Genomic DNA, 20,443 nt, shown 5'->3' with positions numbered 1-20,443 from the left:
GGAATTCAGATACACATTAGGGTATTGAATATAAAAAACAAACATAAGAAAATATAGCTAAAAGTAAAGGAAAAAATCAAAAGGAATCCTGTACAGTTACAAAATAGCATCTAAAGAAATTAGGAAATTTAAAATCGAGTAGACTGTGTTATAAAAGGAGCAAAAAAATTAGGTGTATGTATAAAAACAGATTTTTCTTTTGGGTGCAGTCATGGTTATAAAGTTAAACCTCTGCTGGGAGGAAGGATCTGCGATAATGCTCCATTGGGCCTTTGGGATGCAGCAGTCTGTCGCTGGAAAAGCTATTTGACTTCATGCACGGATTGGGAAATTAGGGACAGCATTGATATCATTTTTTAGTCCTTCTCTCTCCAAGCACCTGTATTGGGTCGAGAGGCCATCCTAGGACAGACTAGGTCTTCCTGATGAGCTTATCTAGCCACTCCTCTCAGCTGTAGATAAGCTGCAGGTCTGTTGCCCTGCATGCTAAGTAGACTGCAGACCATTTACGCTGAATAAAGCAGAGGAAACCCTGCCCAGTGACTGATGACTACTGATAAAATTTTACAGTGTTCTTACAGGGCACCAGGAAATAACGTGTAATGATGTATTACAATCTAAAAAACAACAACAACAAAAACATATAGGATTTTAGTAAGTATGTGTTTATTTAGAAGAAAGATTATTCCGTGTAGAGATCAGTGTCACAATGATTACCTGAATGCACCGAATTGTCACCGTATTAAACTTCCATAAGGAGTTGAATAAAATAGAAAATGCAATTTTTTTATTTTATTAACATTTTAGCCATACGGTCATGCTTAAAAATTAAAGATTTTTATTGTTCTTGCTTCTCTTGGTGGGTCCAATCATAATTATGGCACAAAAAAAAGTGAGTTTGTCTGTTTAGTTGTTTTATTTTTCATGTAACAATGCCTTTCGGCAACATGTCTAGCTGTTGGAAAGCCGGTTTATTTGCCTATGGATGGTTCCGCATTTGTTAGGAAAATGCATCTGTGGGTTGAGCAGTAGTGTTTAGCATAAAGGTTGCACACAACAAAATGGGTCAAAACCCTCTCTGCCAATGTCGTACCTGTCATCAGTTAGATTAATTGATTAAAGTTTTAAGAGACAAAACAAAAAACAGTTAACAAAAGTCATTAGCAGCCTGTGCCGCCCACCCGATAGTCATCGGTCAGCACAAACCGCACACCCAGACCAAAAATGTTCAGTAGTGTTGTGGTCTAGAATGCAGGCAGGCTCTTCCATCCACTCCACTCCTAAATTGAGCCTCTTATTAAAGCTGCTATGAGGGGGTCGACATTTGAGGTTGTAGCCAACTGTGGAAATGGGATTGCCACTTGCAGAATACTACCTTGATATTAAGATTGCATTTAATGGTTTCAAGCCATGTTGCACCACTAGGAGAGATGCCATCACACCTTCAACACCAAAAACCTGTTTGGCACTGAAATAGGGCTTAAATGTGGTCTTTGGAGTCTATGTCAGTTCTGCTGGCTCCCATCAGAGCAACCTGTAGCTGCAGCGCTGAAGTTTTTAAGCACTTGGAGGCCCATCTTTCTGAGTTTGGTTGCACTGACCTGGATGGCTAAAACTTTGTCCCAGGATCCCAGAGAATTTCTTAAAGGCACAACACAGCCACTCAGCTTTTCTGTAAGCTGATTTATTTAGTTTTTCTTACAAAAGAGAGACCAGTAAGAGAAAATAAACAGGTTCTCCATAAATAAAAGAAAAAAATCCCATAAGATATCCTACAAATAAACAACCTCCTTACTTCTCATTCTAGCTGTGTGAGCTATGGCTCTTAAATGTATGGCAAAAACCTTTGACCTGACACAGTTAGATAAGGAGATCAGCAAGAATAACCCAGTCCTCCAGAACATGGATGGCATCAATTTGCAGAAATCAAGAAAGAATTTGTAAGATCTTAAACATAATTGCTGAGTTGTCTGATCATAATTTAACCCTTATTGTAAGGAAATTGTCAAAAAGCCATACTGTATTAGCCCTGGAGCAAAGAGAGTCTAACAACCTAAAGGGGAACAAAATAAGTTTAAAATGCTATTAAAATAATAAAAAGGAATAAGATTTTATCTCCCTTTGGTCCACTATTAAACATGTTAAACTTTTGTGCAGCAAATAAAACCCAGTCAAATGCAGAAAAATTGTGATGCAGCAGTGAAGGAAAGAATTACATCAATTTAGACCAGCGGAAAAAAAAATATTTGGGGAACTAAAATAAGGTTACAAGAGAAATCAGGAGATCCAAGAAAGTTTTTTCGTTGCTGTTAAAATTATTGATCAAGCAAAGGGCAATTCCAAATTGACTTGGGAGCACTGCGGAGAAAAAAAATGCTTAGAAATTTCTGCGAAAGGTAACAGAGAGAGAACATGCGTCACTCCCTCACTTCCATTGCTTGCATAAAACAGGCCTCATCTATTGACACCTGCGTCAGTTCTGTTAGTGAAAAGGAGCGTATAGTTTCAACCAGAAGGGCTGCTTTTGGTCTGGGAGTCTTTTCTATGAGAGCTACTCATACCTGGAATATTCCATATATGTTATAATATACCAGACAAATGACACAATGCTTTCCTTTTTCTCCTATTTAACCCCTCTTACTTCCTTTATTCCAATATGGCAAATTAACAAAATTCACATAAAGACAATGAGAAGAAACAACAATTTTAGGTAAATCATTTATTGAGACAATAAAATATAAACCTTTATGTAAAAAAGCAACAAAACTATAAAGGTAATAAATATAATACGGAAAAATTCATAGAATAAAGTCAAAATAAATACAAAATCAAAAACTTATGGAAGAGGAGTGGCTCAGATTTCACAATCAGAGAGTTCACAGAGTTAATATGATTGAGGCGAGGACTTTTTAAATGAGTCCAGAGAGGAATTAATGAACACTGTGCACATTTTAAGATTTAAGAAGCCATGCTGGGTGCGGACTCAGGATGAGTGTTACCTAACTTTTAAAAAAAATTTAGAATTATGGCTGAAGGATGGTCAGGTATCGAAACATTTGCTACTTTATCATAATAATCAAACAAAAAAAGGAACACTTTGCTTGATTTAACCCTTATCAGTAATTTTTTTTAATTATTATAGATGCATTCATTTCTAACTTGGTTAATATTTCAAATTATCTAAACCCTTGTGACAAGATAAGATGCATACTCTGTAAAAATATTCAGAGAATTTCACTGAGCTCCTTCCCATCTTACAAAGTGATCCTTATAAAGTGAGTCCTATCTGCAATGGGAAGCACACTAAAGAAGATCAAGTTGTACCGTCTGATGATAAGTGAAATAGCCAGTTATGCAATTGCAAATGTTAAGTAACTGAGTAAAGGCCTGGAGTACAAGCAGGGCATTTCAGGCAGTTCACAAAGGGGGCCTACTGTTGGATAATAACCCCCTCTACAGTCGTTTTCACGGACTGGATCCTTTTAATGGTAGCATTATATTATTTACCCTTCAGCGGGCCCTGAAGCTACAGCCGGATCATCAGTAGGTATTCAGCTCAGTTATCTACGTCAGCGCTCCAGCTGTTAGAACAGAGCGAGGTGAGGCATTGTGACTTGATCCCTTTTAAGCCACACAGTAAGAGAAGAATACAGAGAGCAAGAGTCCTGGTTACTGATTCATGTTCAGCTGCCAGAATGACGCACAATCTCTCCCTCTCTCATACACACACAGAGTGTCCCAGGGATGGACAACAACCCTCCAATGTGACCAGTCTCACCACCCCGTCCAGACATATCTGGCTGCAGCAGCCCAGAGTGCAGAAGTTAGACTTACATAAATGTCTGCATCCTGATCTGTAGAATCAAAGTTCAGTTGGGACTGTAGTGTTTAAAAGAGCTGTACATTTTAAATGTTTAAAAATTCATGATACATGGAAATATTAACTTTTTCATCATTAACTCTCAATAGGTCTGGATGTGTGAAGAGGATTTGTGATGTAAAACCAATCAGTTTGTTTGAAACCACGCTGGTTACCTGTCAATGAATGCAGAATTTGCATTTCACTATGCTGAATGCAAATGTTGTATGTTTCCTTTAAAGAGAAAGTGTCATCAGCATTGGTTTGTGCTGCGTTATCACAGACTGCAGTGTGTTATGTAAACCCAGTTCCACTCACAGAGGAGTAGGAAGGGGAGGGAAGGGGGTGTGCTACACAGTCAGCACTGAGAGGAAAATGAGGGGAGGGCTGCAGCATTTTGCTTTTTTTGTTTTCTCCTCCCTCATGTCTTTCTGAATCATTTCTTTCCCACTACTAGCAACCACTGTTGTCCTAACATGGACTGGAACACTGTGGCGTCACTTTCTTTGCAACAGAAAGGGTAGCCCTGCAGGAATAACATGAAGATCATGACTGAAATAAAACAAAGCCAAAAAAGGCTTAATATGCAAATATTCAGCATATTAGGTTATAGTAAAAACACTGACTGAGTCAGCATCAAGCAAGGTTGTCTCAGAGAAAACAGTCCTCTTGTTATTCATCCATCCATTTCCTGTACCTGTTTAATCCTTTCAGGGTTGCTGGTGCTTGTGGGCAAAAACCAGAGTGTACCCTGGACAGCAAGTCTATTAGATATCAACACAGAGAGACTTACATTAAAGGAAAGTTTAAAATCTCCAGTTAACTTAACAAGCATGCTTTTGAACTGGGGTAGCAGGCCAAAACACACACCGAGAGAGCATGCTAGATAAAGGATTAAAATGCAGATCTTTATGATGCAAAGCAACAGCCTCCAAGCCCCACAGTCCTCCAGCCTTTATCTGACTAATTCCTTACACAGCCTTTCCCTGTGGCTGTGTGTCTATGCTGATGAATAACATTCGCTACGCCTATTTTAACTGCCTGCACTTTGAATTTCACACTGAACTAGCACTGAAAAGCACATGTGCAGTTTTTCAATTATTTATTCTGGATTTTAACATTCATTCCTTGTCCCTTTCTTTACCATGTTCTAACGATATAAAAGGTATTTTTATTATATACCCAATGTGTAGCATATAGGTGGGAATTAGGGAATTAGGTATAATATGTCCTGCGTGTTATATATATATATATATATATATATATATATATATATATTTCCTAACATCGACAGACCAGATTGTTAAAAGATAGTGGATTTATCTCCTCAGCTTGTCATCATGATTTGCAGGAGCCTGCAAATGATCCCAGTAATATAAACTAGGTGTGGTCAAAAGAAAAAAAAAAAAAGTAAAGAAACATCTAGAACATACAGGATACCTACTGTAAAAAAAAAAATCTATTAGGGACAGGATGAGTAAAAACATTTGTTAAATATATAAATTATTAATAATTGTAAGAAAGTAACATCTCCCCAATTTATAAGCAGTTCAATGATGGTTATGGGTGAAAACACATTGCTCTATAATTTGCATAAACATGTTTCCATACTGCGTACCTGATGGTTGCTGTGATGTTGTAAAAGTGAAACAATAAAGGAAATGGCCAACATTATAAACTATGCACCAGCCAGATGCAGCTAGTCTGCAATAAATAAGTACTAATACTCTTAGGGCCGGATCTAGGTTTGCGTGTATAAAAACGTGAGCTATTTCACCGCGCACGCTAAAAAATGTACAAACTGATCTATCAACAGCGTGCTAAAAGGATTTGATCTTTAAAACGTGCTAAATAGCGCCTCTTATCCATTTAGTAGTTTTTCTGCTATGAATATGCAATATGGGGCGTCTCCACGCAAAAGTGCGTCTTGTGGGAGGAGAACATGTAAATATATTAATTTAGCACTCGCAAAGTGATTTATCAAACCTGAAAGCAATTTTGCTAACGGTATCTGACTCTATATTTAACATGTTTCAAAAGAAGGTGCTAATGGTCTGTATGCGTAATTGCGCACACATGGCAGCGGTTATTGTCGCAAGAAGGAGACATCGAAATGAAGCAAGGAGACGCAGAGAACGCATTTTTTCCCCTCTGTGTGAATATTTTTGGAATGAACAAGGAAACGATCATCAAAACATTTAGGGCCGGATTTATCAAGATCCAATTTTGCGTGCAGTAATTTGCGCTCGCAAACTGGAATTTTGCGCGAGGGGCTGGACCATGGTTTGCGGGTGATTTAACAAGAGTGATTGCCTAACTGGTGGAAGGTGCAAAACTGTTGGAGACGCCCTATTTAAGTGATGGTTTTGCGCGTTTTGTGGTTTGCGGCAAAGTAGTTTGTAGTCTGTACAAACTACTAGTGCATTAAGAAATTTAAATCTTACAGTGACCCCAACAAAAAAAATAAAAATAAAATATATATATATATATATATAAATTGGCAACCTTTATTCCCTAAGGTGGTATGTGCTGCAGTAAAAAAAAAAAAAAAACAGGTGTTTTGTATTGGCCTGTGGCTGTGGATGAGATCCCCGCAGCATTTGGCACGTTGCTCCACAGGCGCAGGGGGAGAACCCCGACCCCGTCGGACAGCACTTCTGAAAAAACGAGATTGGGAGATCCTAGCTCTCGCTGCAACCGTACGCTGGAATGACCCAAATGCAAAAAAGTGCAATGTTGCAAGGAGTTTTGTGATATCTGGTATTGCGTGGGTCCTCCTTGTGGCTGGCTCCAAATCCATTCGTAGTTCCCCCAACAGCTCCAAAATGGCAATACTGGATAAACGATATGTTTTGATGATCGTTTCCTCGTTCATTCCAAAAATATTTACACGGAGTGAAAAAATGCGTTCTCTGCGTCTCCTTGTTTCATTTCGATGTCTCCTTCTTGCGACAATAACCGCTGCCATGTGTGCGCAATTACGCATACAGACCATTTGCACCTTCTTTTGAAACGTGTTAAATATAGAGTCAGATAGCGTTAGCAAAATTGCTTTCAGGTTTGATAAATCTCTTTGCGAGTGCTAAATTAATATATTTACATGTTCTCCTCCCACAGGACGCACTTTTGCGTGTAAACGCCCCATATTGCATATTCATTGCAGAAAAAGTACTAAATGGATAAGAGGCGCTATTTAGCACGTTTAAAAGATCAAATCCTTTTAGCACGCTGTTGACAGATCAGTTTGTACATTTTTTAGCGTGCGCAGTGAAATAGCTCACGTTTTTATACACGCAAACCTTTGATAGATCCGGCCCTTAGTTTATCCAGCATTGCCATTTTGGAGCTGCAATTCCAGTGATTTGCTCCTCACAGAGCGTCAGCTGTACTTGTTCCTCAATGCTGGTCAGAGGCAGCTCATCTACTGTGCCCCCTCATGTTTTGTTCGCAGATGTTTTGTTATATGCCAGTTTTTCTTCGGTTCGCCTTCTAATATCCTGGTATCTTCTTTTTACTTCATCCACTGTTCGCAAGGTTTCACCAACAGCGTTTACTTTATTACAGATTTGTTCACATATAGCGTTCCTCTGTGTGACAGGCACACTTCTTTGCTGTAGCTCACTTAAATGTTTGTTGGCTTCATCCATCAACACCTCCATTTCCATGGGGTCGAATTTCCTTTTGCGCCTTCTGCTGTCCAAACTCGCCATGCCGCAAACCACAAAACGCGCAAAACCATCATTTAAATAGGGCGTCTCCAACAGTTTTCACCTGCCACCAGTTACGCAATCGCTCTTGTTAAATCACCCGCAAACCATGGTTCAGCCCCTCGCGCAAAATTCCAGCTTGCGAGCGCAAATTACTGCACGCAAAATTGGATCTTGATAATTCCGGCCCATAGTTGCTGTCTTCTGCTTTATCTGGGATCGGGGGCAGCAGCCTTAGCAGAGACTCTCAGGCATTCCTGTTCCTGGATGCCTCCTCTGCTGGGTGAAGCCCAACGCCCTCCCAAGCCAGCCAGGACATAGTGTGACGTCAGCATATCCTGGGTCATCCCCTGTGCCTCCTCCTCGTGGGACATGCCTGGAAAACCTCTTAAGGGAGGCCTCTAGAGGGCATCAGAAAAAGATGTCTGATTCTCCTCAGCTGACTCCTCTCGATGTGGAGGAGAAGCAGCTCTACTCCAAGCCTGTCCCGAATGACTGACCTCCTCACCCTAGCTCTAAGGGAGAGCCCAGTCACCCTGCGTAGAAAGCTTATTTCAGCTGCTTATATCCGTGTTCTTGTTCTTGTGCTTTTAGTTGACAGGTCAAATAAAAGGTGTCGAACCTTCAGAACAGCGAATACGACATTTGTTTTGACCCTTCTTGGATTTTGCAATACCCTGGTGGAGGTCAGAAGCCATAAATAACTTCACAATCACAATAGATTTAGATTGCTTTGTCATTAAATAACAAAGATTTTTGAGTAGTCATCATTACTCATGGAGACTTCAGTATTATGTAAGCTAGACGGGCAAAATAACATGAACATCAAAGTTCAGGTTTATTAAACAGAGATACCAGACTCCAGTTTCAGAAAGGCCAGTAATTTGCATGTTTTAGGTACATCCAAGCTCCTACACATCAGTGTTAAATGAAGCCTCCGTCGAATCAGATGAAAAAAAGTGTGTTGGAGCAATAAGCACAATGAAATGTTGAAGGACAAGGGATTCCAAAAGGGTTAAGTGGTGACCACTTTGGGAGGATCTGTTGATATGAATGAAATATGACATGCTATTACCTGGGTTTTTTTTTTAACTACACAACATTAGCTATCTCTCTGCATAGAATAGAATAGAATAGAATTATTCCCTTTTTTGCTTGCAGGGGAACAGCCGGTGTATCAGCAGCATAGTAACAAGAAAACGGAAACACACTGGCACACAAAGGCAACAAAAGGATAAAAAAAATCTAACATTTTAAAATATGACTCCATATATTTACCTAAGCAAAGTAACATTTCTATTTTTTCTATTTTTAATCTTAGTTAAGAAGATATGTTAACAGAAATCCTAAGTCCTGATCAAAAGCAGATAAAATTTACTTAAAAGCTAGTCCAACTCAGTTTATATGAGGCAGTGATTAAAAACGCTGTTTAACATCCCGATCCTGCAACCTTTATGTCGGAGTAAAATGAACAGTCTTTAGAATCCTCACAAGAGCTTCCATTAATAAAAAAAAAAAAACATTATATACTTAGTATTTTCAGAGCATAGTGCATAATGTACTATAAGATTTACTGGTCCATCATTGATTGTTGCCTGCAACAGCTTTCCATACTATTGTGGGTTTAGGTGCCGTGCAAGTGAGTCCCATTAATTTGGCATCTCTAAAAACCGTGGTAGCGTTACTTTCCTTGAAATTAAATCGTGTTATCTTGCATTGCTAGATGTTTTGAAAGGTGATGTTGCAGCATTTTCATAACCAGCCACATGCTTTTCCTATGACATGGAAATGCAAGGCAGGTGGAAAACTGTGTTGGGCTATGAAAAATAGCCAAATGATATTTTACAACTCCTGTCAGCTTTTTCTAGTAACAATCTGAAAAGTAACCATTAAGGCTGTTTTACACTATTTAACCAGTTGAACTAATTTAGTAAATATACAGCTGTTTGTATTCATTTAATTCACACAGAGGATATATACAAATAGCAATTAAACAAATTTCCCTGCTTTTACTGATAGAACAAATACATCAATTCTGCAAAGTTTATAACCACATAACCACTAATTCTTCATGCAAAGGTTTTAGAGGGCAGTACAGTTTTGAGGGGGCCCTTGTGTTTTCTTCTTACTTCAGTTCAAACAATCATTTAAATCAATATTTCCACTCTATATATGTTATAAAACACCTCCTAGACAGTCTACCCTGCTTGCATTTCTTTGCTTGTTGCCCTTTACTGCTGTCTCAGGATGTTCCTTTCCCCGCACTGATGCTTATATAAGCGGCTAATAAATAAGAAAAAGAAACACAATACTCTCCTCTCACAACAGGATCTCCACACATCCACACATGATAGTGACCTGAAGCTTGCTGCGAGGGTCGTAGCTGGAACATTTTCACACAAGCAGTTGTGCAGTAATCATGCTCACACATCACGCAAACAATCGTGAAACAGCTCAGTATCATCTGTGTTTTTCTATTCCTTGTGACCTCAGCAATTTGGGTCAGCTTGTTCTGTTGAAGGAACAGAGCCTAATCTGTAAACAACGGGTTACCTTCAACTGTGAGCAGCTCAGAACAAAGATTACACTTGAGCTTTGAAGAGATGAGGAACAACAAACCCAAAAGGAATGGAAGGTGACCTTTTGTGCTGCAGGTTTCCTCACAACCATGGTTTCTCCTCCCTTACTTTGAACTAAAACATTTTTGTTCATTTATAAGTTTTTTATTCAGAAGCAACTCCACTCAGCATTGCAATGTTTTTTTTCTTATTCATTGTCATAGACAAATGTGCAGCCATACCACCCTGCTAGCAGCACACCGGGAGCCAGTTTGGGTTTATTAGTGTTTCATGCCTAAGCAAAGTTAGCTAATGGAAAGTCCATTTCTCCAAGAAGCAGGTCTCCCTGAGTGTTTTAATGAATCCTGGTGGACAATCTGCTTTTAGGCCTGAGCCATTGCCCCAATTTGTCTCATCTAATGAATCTTTTTTAAATTAACTCGGTGACATTTAGAAAGATAAGTTTTAATGAATTAAACTTTCAAACTGCATTCCTCCTCTTGCAGTGCTTCACAAGACCACCCCCACATATATCCTGCACAGGCACCAAATGAGTGCATTTGTTGTTTTACTCTGACTTTTTCCCACCATATTAAATTGCATATTGAGTTAAATTTTAACTCTCCGTGCGAGTGTGTAAATTGTTATTTTTATGTCTTTTTGTTGAACCATATTAGTCTATCCACCTGCTTCTAATGGGCTGCTAGAAGTTGCTAGGCTTTAGTGCAAAAGGTTGCACTGCATAAACTAAGAATCAGTAAAGGTTGCTAAAAATAAGTATATTTACCCTTAATTTGAGTGAGTAAATAAGATGATCTGCCAATGGAATTTCTGTTTTTTACTTGTAAAATGTGATAATGAGATATTATGCTCCTGAAATCTTTTGAATTATTTTAAATGTACAAGTTCCGGTGAAGTGCCTCACTTACCAGGTCAATACAAGAAAATATTTTATGAATTTTAAGAAAAATTTATTGACTTAGACTGCTCATTGGCACAGGGGGTAGCACTACTGCCTTGCAGCATGAAGGTTCTGGGTTCAATTCCCAGCCCAGGGTCTTTCTGCATGGAGTTTGAACGTTTTCCCTGTGCATGCAGGGGTTCTTTCTGGGTACTCCGGCTTCCTCACACAGCCCAAAATTATGACTGTTAGGTTATTTGGCTTCTCTAAATTCTCCTTTCATGTGAGTGTGTGCAGGATTTTTATTTTTTTTCCTATCTGTGTTGCTATGTGATGGACTGGAGACCTGTCCAGGGTGTAACCCGCCTCTCGCCCGTAGACAGTTGGAGATAGGCACCAGCACCCCTCATGACCTCGCTTGGGATAAGCTTGGACACACAATAAAAAAAAAAGAACTAGCTCAGAATTCGGATTATGTTTGACTGATTATGGCACTCACAGTGTCATGGCTCTGTTCTTGTTGTTGCCTTAAGACGAACAGCTTTAGGCCAAAAAAAAATAAAAAAATTTGGTACCCACAGGCAATCATTTTACTTTTTTTTTTTTTTTTTAGATGTGTGCCGTGGAAAATTCAGTAATCATCTGAAACAAAAAGAAACATAAAACGAGGATTAGATTCGGACAGGGCTGTAGTGTTTGTTCAATTGTGATACTAAAAAAAAACAAGGAAGCTGAACCGATGCAGGCCTGGCAATTCTGTTATTTAGCCTGTAATTAACATATGTGCTATCCTCTGGTAGTGTTTTTTATTGTGACTTAGAGTGATTGATTAAGCATGTCTCTATAAACATAAAGAGGCTCAAACACTTTATTAGAGAAAAAAAGACGGATTCTCTGGAGACAAACACTTCACTGACTTATATAAAAGTACAAGTTGCAATGTAAATGCTCTTTACATTAGCTAATGTACAATACTATCCACTTCTTGGCCGTGATATGTGTTTTCCAACTGCTTAGAGAGTGAATATACTACAGCTGTGCGGTACGCTGCTCATGGAGGGAAGCTGGTGTTTGCATCAGTAAGTCCTGTAGGGGCAGCACCACTTGAAAATTAATTTGTGCTGCTTTAAAGATTATTGAGTGTGTTTTTCTCTTAAGTAATGGTGAGCTGTAATTATAATCCTGCACCTTCAAAATGGCTTTGTTTGAAAGATGATATGTCTATCATTGTTTCTTTTTTTTTGTAGATCAAACATGTTACAACAGCAAAAAGATAGTTCTTTCTCTGTTTTTTGTCATTGCACTAATGCCTCCATCTAATAACAATAATCACAGACATATTTGCACAGAGCTTTGCACCTGACACTTTAAACACAGTAAGGTAAACACAGATGCATAAACTGTGTCTGCAGTCTGTTTTGGGTTAATAAAATAGCATTGTGGGTGGTGGGTAATTATATTTGCATATCATTCTCCCAGTATTGTGCAGGTTCTGGTGATCTGCACAGCTGTTGTAGATCAATGAAGGTAAACATTAAATTCATTTATTTAAATGGTCAGATCAGTCAACTAATTACCACACATATCTGTAATTCCCATCAAATTACAATATACCAGGAAAATTGGCCTTAAACTGTCCCTACAAGGTAACTAATGCAAGGCTAAACACATGCTTGTCTTGCTTTGTATAGTGACAACCATTTGTTGACTTCCACTGATTTTTCTGTTATTTTTAACCCTTCTATGCCCTAACATTGACATAACCGTAAACCTAACCAGCACCAGTGCACACTTAACCCTAACCGTAAATTAATGTGACATTGTGGTCCTTTCAATATGCCTCTGACTGATCAGGCGTTCTGGCTACTTGTCCACAAGGATATCCTTTGGTTGACTGGTCAGTGCGCATGACTGTTACCTGGGAGTCTGTGGGATCCAATCCAACCTCGGCCCTCTGTTGCTTACCTTGCTACATTCAGTGTCAGGAGTGGGAGCCATGTGCAATGCTGGTAAACAGTCCATGGATTCAATGTGGTTGTAGCAGCCTGTGTGAAGCACAACAATGTACTTGTGAAAAGAGAGGGAGAGATGTGACAGTGTGGTCCTGTCACTATGCCTCCGACTGATCAGGCCCGCTGTTGTGTACTGTACCTTGCCACATTAAAATTAACATTTTTCAAAACTCAATAAACCTGGATAGAGAGGAAAAACCAAATTTTTTCACTTTGTACAAAAAGTGATAATTTTAATGGTTAAATTGTAGAAATGTTAATAACTCCGATGCCAAAACAGGAACGCACCCCCACTCTCACACACGAGGTTGACCTTTTTCATGACCTGGGTCTCGTGCCTGCATCTTATGTAAACAATCTTACATGAGGGCAATCATGTGATTTAGGGTTTTGGCATAACAGAGGCCCAAATGGGTGAGCTCCATGTACTACGTGAGTTATGGGCCATAAAGAAGGTCATGATTGTAAGATGCACTATTCCACTTTCCTATAAGGCGTGCCCTAATGCTGGTAAATTAGCTTTAGCCTGAAAAACCTTGAGTCTTTAAACAGGGTCAAAATGTCTTATGGATTTGCTTTTTTTAACTTAAGTCTTCCTACTCAGGCTTGTTTTACTGAAGATAAACCTTTTTATTCTGTGGGATATTCTAGATGTTCTTCATGGATTTTCTCACGGTAAACTATAATCCAAAGGTGTTTTTTTTTTTTTGCAGATGGTAATCTGTTGTTGTCCATCTTTACTGTTTCTTTCAAAGCATTGTGGTACAGCATAGTATCTCTTGTTCTGCAGACTCAGTTTTTGTGTATTGTGATATCAGCATGGTTGAAAAGTAAGATAGATTAGTAATGTGCTGCTAACTGCAATTGTGTATTTAGGGACTTAATCTAATATCATAGGGTAAATCATTTTGATAATCTGGACAATTTTAGGGGATGGGAAAATCAATTCAATTTCAATTCAATTCAGTTTATTTATATAGCGCCAAATTCACAACACATGTCATCTCAAGGCACTTTACAGTTCAACCAGATCATACAGTCAAATTGATACAAAGTTTTCTATCTAAGGAAAACCAGTTGATTGCATTGACTCATTGACTCAAATACAATCCCCCACACTAAGCATGCTTGTAGCGACAGTGGAGAGGAAAAACTCCCTTTTAACAGGAAGAAACCTCCAGCAGAACCAGGCTCAGTGTGAGCGGCCATCTGCCGAGGCCGACTGGGGTTCAAGGAGACAGAAGCAGAGATACAAAAAGCAGCTGTAAAAGGCGGCCCCGTCCAGGAAACACACAGCCAGGCAGACGAGCTCCAAGGCAGCTCCCATGCCAGAGGACGAAGAGAGCACATCCACTCAGTCCCGGTCAGAGAAACAGGACCACACTGGAAAACAGGCCGATCTCCAACATCTATTAACAAGGGTGTTGATAGAAGCAGCACAGCTGATGTTTTTTTCCAGGATGACGTCACAGCCAAACAGGAACAGACGAGGCAAAGCTACTCTGAGGAAAAGCAGAGAGAGCAGAAGGTTAGAGATTGAACTAACAGATTCTGCAGAATAGGAGAACAGAGAGAGAATGAAGCAGAATGATGAAATGGGGGTCCCTATGTCCTCCAAAAGTCTAAGCCTATAGCAGCATAACTATAGAGATAGCTCAGGATAACCTGAGCCACTCTAACTATAAGCTTTGTCAAAGAGGAAAGTTTTAAGCCTAGCCTTAAAAGTAGACAGGGTGTCTGCCTCACGGACTAAAACTGGTAGTTGGTTCCACAGGAGAGGAGCCTGATAACTAAAAGATCTGCCTCCCATTCTACTTTTAGAAATTCTAGGAACCACTAGTAAACCTGCAGATTGAGAGCGAAGTGCTCTGTTAGGAACATAAGGAACAATCAGATCTCTGATATAAGATGGAGCTTGGCCATTTAAGGCTTTATATGTGAGAAGGAGGATTTTAAATTCTATTCTTGATTTAACAGGAAGCCAATGAAGAGAAGCCAGGATAGGAGAGATATGATCTCTCTTTTTCATTTTCATTAGAACTCTGGCTGCAGCATTTTGGATCAGCTGAAGGCTTTTAACTACAGTTTGTGGACTTCCTGATAGTAAAGAATTACAATAGTCCAGCCTTGAAGTAACAAATGCATGGACTAGTTTCTCAGCATCACCCCTGGACAGGATATTTCTAATTTTTGCAATGTTCCTCAGATGAAAGAAGGAAATTCTAGAAACCTCTTTGATATGGGATTTAAATGACAGGTCCTGATCAAAAATAACACCAAGATTTTTTACTTTATTATCTGAAATCAGTTTAATCCCATCCAAATGAAGTGACTGGCTAATCAGTTTCTTTTTCAGAGACTCTGGTCCAAAGACTATAACTTCTGTTTTGTCTGCATTCAGAAGCAGAAAGTTAAGAGTCATCCAGGTTTTTATGTCTTCAAGACATGCCTGTAATCTATGTAATGGGTTAGCTTCATCTGGATTTATAGACAGATATAGCTGGGTATCATCAGCATAACAGTGGAAATTAATCCCATGCTGTCTAATAATTCTACCAATTGGGAGCATGTATAAAGTAAAGAGAATTGGTCCTAGCACTGATCCCTGTGGTACTCCACAGGTAACCTTTGAGCGTGTTGAAGATCTATCATTAACATGAACAAACTGAATTCGATCAGATAGATAAGATTTAAACCAGTCTAGTGCTGTTCCTTTAATTCCAACAAAATATTCAAATTTTTCTAAAAGAATATTATGGTCAACTGTATCAAATGCAGCACTAAGATCCAACAGGACGAGCACAGATACAAGTCCATTATCTGAGGCCATGAGAATATCATTAGTGACTTTCACCAGAGCTGTTTCAGTGCTATGATGAGCTCTAAAGCCAGACTGAAACTCTTCAAAAAGTTCATTATGGTGGAAGTGATCGCAGACTTGTTTGGCAACTACTTTCTCAAGAATTTTGGATAAGAAAGGAAGATTGGATATAGGTCTATAATTGACCAAGTCATCTGGGTCAAGAGACGGTTTCTTAAGCAGAGGTTTAATTACAGCAATCTTAAAAGCTTTAGGTACATATCCCTGTAACAGAGATAGATTAATCACATCTAAAATGGAGGAGGAGATCAAAGGGAATACCTCCTTAAATAACCTGGTTGGAACTGGATCTAACATACAAGTTGAAGGCTTAGATGAAGACAATAATTTTGCTAATTCAGAGAGTTCAACTGGATCAAAGCAGTCTAAACCCGGTTCAGATTCCATGACTACCTCAGGTACAATCGCGGATAGAGGAGTGCTTATGATCTTATTTTTAATAAGATCAATCTTATTTATAAAGAATCCCATAAAATCATTGCTGCTAAGAGCAGGTGGAATGGACGGTTCAACAGAGCTATGGCTCTGGGTGAGTTTGGCAACTGTATTAAAAAGAAATCTAGGATTATTCTTATTCTCCTCTATTAATGAGGAGAAGTATGCTGCTCTTGCTTTACAAAGGGTCCTCTTATACAGCAGTAAACCATTTTTCCAGACTAGGAAGGACTCTCGCAGGCCTGTGGAGCGATATTTTCTCTCAAGTTTCCTAGCATTTTGCTTCAAAGTACGCAGCTCTGCATTAAACCAAGGAGCAAGCTTTCTATTTTTAACGGTTTTCATTTTCAAAGGAGCTGCGTTGTCTAAGGCAATACGCAGAGAACTAGCAACCCCATCAACAAAATCATCAACCTGTGAAGGGGAATAAGCTAAGCTTTTGCACTCTGCAGCACTGCTCAGTGACACAGAGCAGAGAGAAAGTGAAGCAGATTCTTTAAAATTTATAACTGCACTATCTGATAAAGATCTACTAAAATTGAACCTTCTTTTGGGGGAGGAGAACTCTGTTAAAGTAATCCTTTAACAGAGTTAAAGGATTACTTTAAAAAATCAAGCAAAAGACCGTTCAAAACATCAATTTTTTGCTTGACAAATGTTTAATCATAAAAACCTCAAATCTCTAGCAGTTCTTGCAGTCAATTTATCAAGCTTGTTTGCATAAAAAAAACTTAAGAACAAAACACTAAGTTAGCTTTTTTTCACAGACAGTATTTTGTTTGTTATGCTTACTGTGCAAACCATGGCTGCTAAATACCTCACTGCTGATTTGCTGAATTCAATTCATAACCAAGAGTTCATCAGTATCATCCTCCTGATACAGAAATTTCAATGAGGACTTTTTGTTTTTTCTAGCTTTGGTTTAAGATCAAATAATGGGATCCATGAGTCAAAGCAGGCGAGATTCAACAGCCTGACACAGTTCTAGTGTTGTCTTGGTTGCCGTGGCTTTTTTCCTCCACCTTATCCCTGCTGCTCCTGGGTTGCATGAGAATGGTTTATCTGCTGGATGTTCCCTCACAGCTCAGAGCTGTTTCCTCATAAACTCACTAGCTTAAAACTCCTGGGAGATGCCCATTCATCACTAAATTATCAACAAGAGAGGTAATCCTTGTCTCTGGTTCTCACTATGCTGTAATTGTCATGGTAAATGCCGTTGCCTTTTATTGTCCTCTTCGTAAATCATCCAAGTCACTTCTGAAAGACTCCAGCTTAAGATCTGAGGATTTTACCTGGAACTTTTCTCAGCATTAGATTGCTCCTGTCTTCATCTCCATTGCTCTGTATCATCATCAGCATCTGGCTGTCCACCTGCCACACAACCACCATCCATGCCAAAGGAATACCAATCCTTGCAGCCATGGAAACCCTTAAACATCAGTATTCCTTAGCAACTCTGCTTGACCAAGGGATTCTGCATATGAAGCAATAATGAAGTGACAGAGTTTGCAGTATAGCAAAATGAAATTAGCTTGTTTAAGAAAATGGCTTGTGCAAAACTAAAGGCTATGTTTATCTTGCATGTATGAAAAGCTAGGACATTAGAGGCCCCAAGTGAATTTCTTCCTGGTATCGAAAAAAAAATACAAACATTTCATCCATCCATCCATCCATCCATCCATCCATCCATCCATCCATCCATTTTCCATCATGCTTATCCCAAGCGAGGTTGCGAGGGGTGCTGGTGACTATCTTCAGCTGTCTGCGGGCGAGAGGCGGGGTACAACCTGGACAGGTCGCCAGTCCATCACAGATAAACATTTCAACACTTTCTATTTAAAAGAGGATACTTACTGCTCACGTTTATCATTAGAAACCCTACATTGATTAATGGAAAAGAAAACTTTAAGACAAGGGCGTTAACCTCCAGTAGAGGAGGGCCCATTTCCAACAGCTGTTTAGTGTTTTTCTCTTCCTCAACATGCCTGAAACACATATTTAGGTCTTTAACAGCTCTTGGTGGAACCTGAGGTGGTTATTCCATTGTTTTACTCTGGCTTGTTGGACTTGGGACACATCCAAAGACTGCAGGATATTGGCCCTGCGGGACTTCAGTTTGATGCTCCTTCTTTGATAGAATCTAACATCTCACATTTTTCAGGACAGTGATCTCTGAGAACACTGGTTTGACAAATCTGCGTTAAAGCCATGATGCCTTTCTAATCCAAACCTCCTACCTCCTACGTCCTACTATCCAGCAAGATTGGCAGGGTAGTTAAATCCAAACCTGCAGCTTCTAATGCACATGTTTAATCTCTTTAAACAAAAACAAACAAAGCATGAGCTTTTGAGTCCTAGTCTGCATGAAAAGATTTTGTGAAGTCTTACATATTTCTTAGACTGAATCAGCCAAAAAACATTAATACTCATGTGTCATTTACTTGCATTACAATCTTATTTAGCAGTTCTTCTTTACATCATATTTTGGAATCATTGGAAATAAGTTCCATCAGGTTGTGATAAAACTATTAAATGAGTGCAACATACATGTGTTATCAGTGCAGAAATCATTTCATGTTTACAGCCTTAAAAAAACGTGTAACAAGCTTAGTTTTTCTTGCAAACTGAAGCAGATGCTTTTGACAGACATAAGACTTTTTCACCTCAGTTGTTTTTCTGTGTCGATGATAAAAATGTAACATCTCTCTATATATATTGCTTTAAACTGGGGCTATGAGACAAGCTGTTGCTTGTTTAGTTTGCTAATTCATACATTAGCAGATCTGTGATGGTTGACAAGCAGAAATAGAAAAAGAAATATATGTTAGCTGACCACCCCAGCCGAAGTTTGCAGGCTGCAGTCAGGAGGTGAAGAGGGAGGGGTTTGGTGTTTGCTGTGGAGATATAGAAATAGCATGTTGTGGAAGAATGAGGGGTGTGAGAAAAAGGTGCTGAGGTCAGGTGTAGGCTGAGAGTACGCCCAGTCTCTCTGGTCTGCGGTATTTCAGAGCTCGCTGCAACTCAACAGCCACAGTGCGCACTGCCTCTGACCTTCAGTTATCTAACCAGCTTGCCTGCACACTGTCAAGTCTCTGTCTTTCTCTCTTGACTCATCTATTGTCCATCCTCTGTCTTACTGCTGTGGTTTCAAGCAGAGGGTAGAGAGCTATATACAGAAAGATAACAAGAATTTAGTTGACCATATATAGATTCAACATTTATGTTTCATACATTTTTGTTGAGTTTAGTGCAAAATATTGTATTAAACTTCCTCTTTTTCTGTTATTCATCATTGTAGATATAAAAAGTGTACTACCTTGATTTCTTTTGCCCTTAACAAAAAACAGTATACAGCTGAGGTTGTTGGGAGCTAGAGAAATTCCACCTTTCTCCAGCAGAGTCCGCCGTGGATCCTCTGAGGGAGCCTCCTGCACAGCTGCAGCTCATCAAGATCATCAGAGGATCCACTACTTAAGCTGTCTTCAGACCTTGCCTCAACGCCGCAGTGTTGTTCCAGTTGGTCAGCGCTTAAGCCTAGATCCTCAGTGTTACTCTATGACTTTTGAATCCAGCTTGGATTCTAACCCTTGTCTCTGTCTTCCAGGAAACCTGTGCCTCCTCTGTGAAAGCTCAGGAAGAGCTAACCTGCCGAGCCGACCCTCTGAGCCAAACCTGAAGAATCACAGAGAACTTCCAAGCAGCTCTGGACTAGAGCTGGGAAACCCTAAACCAAGGTCTGTTCATATTGGACGTGAGACGCTGAAGCAGCAAACGGACTCTGCTGATAAACTCTTCTCCAGATCCAACAGAGACCCTCCCAAAGCTAACCTCAAGAACCCTCAAGGTACAATCAGTAAACTTCAGGAAATCAAACCTCTGTTGGCAACGCTAACTGAACTGTCTCTCACGCAGACTCCGGTGAACCAGTATCCAGGCCCCGAACCTGAACCAGTATATTCTGCGTGCTTATGCATCAATAAACTTGTTAAACTTTCATCCCTGAGTCCGTCAGTGGTGTTCTGCATTCTTGGGTCGCTTTTAGTGAACCCATCATGACAGAACACTGCGGCCAAACTCAAGGCCCAGCAGA

The sequence above is a fragment of the Cyprinodon tularosa genome, unplaced genomic scaffold, assembly GCF_016077235.1.
Source record: "Cyprinodon tularosa strain WSP-4 unplaced genomic scaffold, ASM1607723v1 ctg687, whole genome shotgun sequence".
In the NCBI taxonomy this organism is placed as follows: domain Eukaryota; kingdom Metazoa; phylum Chordata; class Actinopteri; order Cyprinodontiformes; family Cyprinodontidae; genus Cyprinodon; species Cyprinodon tularosa.
This window is presented reverse-complemented; position numbering follows the sequence as displayed.